This window comes from Gossypium arboreum, chromosome 7 (genome assembly GCF_025698485.1).
Source record: "Gossypium arboreum isolate Shixiya-1 chromosome 7, ASM2569848v2, whole genome shotgun sequence".
In the NCBI taxonomy this organism is placed as follows: Eukaryota; Viridiplantae; Streptophyta; class Magnoliopsida; order Malvales; family Malvaceae; genus Gossypium; species Gossypium arboreum.
In genome coordinates this window covers 11,541,633-11,546,575 of record NC_069076.1, presented here as the reverse complement: position 1 = coordinate 11,546,575, position 4,943 = coordinate 11,541,633, and positions in this window count along the sequence as shown.

The window sequence follows — 4,943 nt, the reverse complement described above, 5'->3', positions numbered from 1 at the left end:
AGTGGGCCATTTTTGGTAAGCATAATGGCGTCTTGGGATGAACCAAAGCCGGGTTACGGTGCTGCAAGCTAGCGCTAACCTAGAACCCACAAAGGGTGTTGGTCGATTAAGACAAAGAGGCGGTGGTCACGGAAGTTGAAATCCGCTAAGGAGTGTGTAACAACTCACTTGCCGAATCAACTAGCCCCAAAAATGGATGGCGCTTAAGCGCGCAACCTATACCCGGCCGTTGGGGTAAGAGCCAGGCCCTGATGAGTAGGAGGGCGGGGCGATCGCTGCAAAACCCGAGGCGCAAGCTCGGGCGGAGCGGCCGTCGGTACAGATCTTGGTTGTAATATCCTGATTTTGGGCCTAGTCGGAATAGCGGTTTCGTGACCACAAAATCCGAGATAGAAATAATTATTTTATGATTATTTTGTGGTCACGAAACCGCTATTCCGACTAGGCCCAAAATCAGGATTTGACATCAGTAAAGGCATAGGTGATAAAAGCGCGAGTTTCAGTAGGTATGGTGAATTATTTATTTGAAAGATTTCATGTGACAATAGTGTCAGGATTATTTTTCTCAAGTCTGATAATATAATTTCATTTTTGTACTGATAAAAAAGTAAATAGTCTGAACGAGAAGTGTATATTTATTAGAAAGAGTTGGATATTAGTTAAAGTCCCAAATATAACACCCCATACCCGAAACCATCGCCGGAGTCGAACACGAGGTGTTAACAGACTTAATTAATTACTTAAACAGCTCAAACAATTTATTTTTAAAATTTTCGGTCAAGCTAGCAATCTGCATCACAGTCGCTTAAAAATTCATATCTCGAGTTCCAAAACTCGAAATCCAATTCCGTAAATTTTTCCTAAAACTAGACTCATATATCTATTTACTAAGTTTTTCCTAGAATTTTTGGTCTAGCAAATTAGTACAGTTTATTATTTAAAGTCTCCTCTGTTTCAGGGTTCGACTGCTCTGACCTCTGTGTATTACGAATCAGATATCTTCTTGTACAGAGTTTCAATGACTATGCCGTTTGTTTCTAATAAAACTAGACTCAAAATAGGAATCTGAAAATATAAACTAGACTCAGAACAGGGGATCCAGAAATCGCTCTGGACCTGTTTCACAAAAATTTAAACATCTCATAAAATATAACTCATATACCTGTTTTGTTCCATCCATATGAAAATAGACTCATAATTCTTCAATTCCATATTTTATTCATCATCTAATTATATCTCTACTATTTTTAATGATTTTTCAAACTCACATCACTATTGCTGTTTGAATCTATTTTATGATAAATTTTACCTATTTCATGGTTTCCATGGATTAGCTAGCAATTTAGCATACATAACACCAAATATGATCATGATTAGCCATTCCAATGGCTAATCATTACCAAGCATTTTCATACCACTCAATAACCATATCATAAGACCATATATACAAAATGATTATAATGCTATACATGCCATACTCAAAATATACAAGCCATTATGCCAAGATGGTATACGGATAGTGTGAGTGTGCCTCCGACCGTTCCCGATTTCAGAGCTGGCTTGTCAACACTACAGGGAATGAAAGGAGGGAGTAAGCATAAATGCTTAGTAAGCTCACATGCAAATAGCAAGTAACACAACTATATACGCAAACATAAAACATCATTTGCATAATCATCACCGAGACATTCATATCACATTTTCATTTATCATCTTACCATATTGTTGTTATATCGAGTTTTCAACCCGAGGGTTAAGTACATACCTATTCAAAGTATTCATTTCACAACACTTACCAAAAATTTTCACACAATCATGCAATCATATCATAGACATCAAAATAATCATAAAATAATTATTTCTATCTCGGATTTTGTGGTCACAAAGCGCTATTCGACTAGGCCCAAAATCGGGATATTACAACTCTCCCCTTTAGGATTTTCGTCCCGAAAATCTTACCGTAAAAGTGGTCTTCACTTTTAATCTCATATTCTGGTGTAGAAGAACTTTCACTTAGGCTGTACCTCCAATACATCTCTTTAATTTCTCATATGATCTGAAAGCTTACAGTCTCAGCTCTCAACTGTTCTTAAATTTTCAACCCTTCTCAGTTTCCCATATAACAAGAATTTCTTCAAAAGATCAATAGGCATAGAAATATTTCTGAGAACGGGTAAACACATAGAACATCTCAAAAAAAGCGCTAAATCTGTCCGGTCATAAGCTGTCACACTCAGATAGTTCACATTTCAAATATCATTTCTCCAACTAGTTACGCCATCACAAATTTCATATTAAACCATTCACTAAAGAAGGTGGGTTCGAATAAATTTTGATTTACACTTTTCTCGACCTTGCACCGAGTAATTCGATTTACCAAAGAGAATTTCCTTCTCTAACTGGGACAAATGCATAATTCCAATAATCTTTATATCAATCCGATACTTTCTTCGACTCGACTTTACTTATCAGCTCATTTTCAATCTCTGATCATACTTATAATTCTTCTATCACTAAACTCTTTGGGTTCTCAATTGGAAACTTATTCAATACAAATCTCATGAAATTCCATTTTAAGTACCACTTGATGAGGGGAGGGTTGTAGGACCTCGACTCGACTTTCTTATACATACACATATGACACAACTTCCATCATTATAGCAACATCATCAAAATCATGTCATTCATTCAGGCAATGCAACATTCATGTTGGCTTACGCAAAATTTCCTATTGTCCCATTTAGACAATATACTTATGCATACATTCTATGTTTTCTAGATAGCTTTACTTATCCATTCATTTAATTAAATTAATTCATGCTCATGACATCATATAAGGCCAAACAAACATAGATATTTGCATCACAATCACAACATTCATTCCGTGCATCATCATGTACATATCATTACAATAATATAATTAGGTCCAACAATTTAACATAGATAAGTTCATTTCATTATAATCCTTTATCTTATAAAATTATATATCATTAGCATTCATCAACATTCGACGTCCAAATCAAGACAAGGACATTTTCATTCAGTATCATAATATTATGACTTTTATTCATACCTCTACCACTTTCTATTTATTAGTTGATCTTATCAAGTAAGCCATATACACTACATCATATAAGCATTAAGCAAATATGGATATTTATCACATATGTATCATAAACTTTTATTCATACTTTTACGAACCGAGACTTATCATAATCATAATTTTAGTCAAATACCTTCACATAACATTGAACATGGTCGGTAGCAGTTTCGGTTGGAGAGTACCTGTCTAAATAAGACGGTACTCATACGCGTCGGAAGACATCACACTATCACAGATCAGTGGCATGTATAGCTAAACTTTTACACATGCTAAGTTAGTCCGAGAACCGACTAAACTTGCTCTGATACCACCAAATGTAACGCCCCATACCCGAAACCATCGCCAGAGTTGAACACGAGGTGTTAACAGACTTAATTCATTACTTAAACAGCTCAAACAATTTATTTTTAAAATTTTCGGTCAAGCTAGTAATCTGCATCACAGTCGCTTAAAAATTCATATCTCGAGTTCCAAAACTCAAAATCCAATTCTGTAAATTTTCCCTAAAACTAGACTCATATATCTATTTACTAAGTTTTTCCTAGAATTTTTGGTCTAGCAAATTAATACAGTTTATAAGTTAAAGTCTCCCCTGTTTCAGGGTTTGACTGCTCTGACCTTTGTGTATTACGAATCAGATATCTCCTTGTACAGAGTTTCAATGAATATTCCATTTATTTCTAATAAAACTATACTCAATAAGGAATCTGAAAATATAAATCATGATTTATAATTATCTTTGAACAATTTATGGTGAATTTCCAAAGTCAGAATAGGGGATCCAGAAATCGCTCTGGACCTGTTTCACAAAAATTTAAACATCTCATAAAATATAACTCATATACCTGTTTTGTTCCATCCATATGAAAATAGACTCATAATTCTTCAATTCCATATTTTATTCAACATCTAATTGTATCTATACTATTTTTAATGATTTTTCAAACTCACATCACTGTTGCTGTCTGAATCTATTTTATGGTAAATTTTACCTATTTCATGGTTTCATGGATTAGCTAGCAATTTAGCATATATAACACCAAATATGATCATGATTAGCCATTCCAATGGCTAATCATTACCAAGCATTTCCATACCACTCAATAACCATATCATAAGACCATATATACAAAATGATTATAATGCTATACATGCCATACTCAAAATATACAAGCCATTATGCCAAGATGGTATACGGATAGTGTGAGTGTGCCTCCGACCGTTCGATTTACGAGCTGGCTTGTCAACACTACAAGGAATGAAAAGGAGGGAGTAAGCATAAATGCTTAGTAAGCTCACATGCAAATAGCAAGTAACACAACTATATACGCAAACATAAAACATCATTTGCATAATCATCACCGAGACATTCATATCACATTTTCATTTATCATCTTACCATATTGTTGTTATATCGAGTTTTCAACCCGAGGGTTAAGTACATACCTGTTCAAAGTATTCATTTCACAACACTTACCAATACGTCCCTTTCATCTCGAGTATTCCTCCATTTGAGTAGAATTTTACCCGTTGAACACATCGGAATATAATTCGGATACATGGAAAGTTTCCACATAAGTGCCACATATGTAGCCAAGCTACCATGTAACCCGCCCATAAGTGAACTCGGACTCAACTCAACGAGCTCAGGTGTTCACATCCATAAGTGAACTCGGACTCAACTCAACGAGCTCGGATGCCTAGTTACATCTCTCGAACTCGGACTCAACTCAACGAGTTCGGACATTCACATCCATAAGTGAACTCGGACTCAACTCAATGAGTTTGGATGCCCAAATATCCTAGTGACATGTCACTTGTATCCTAATCCATTCCTAAG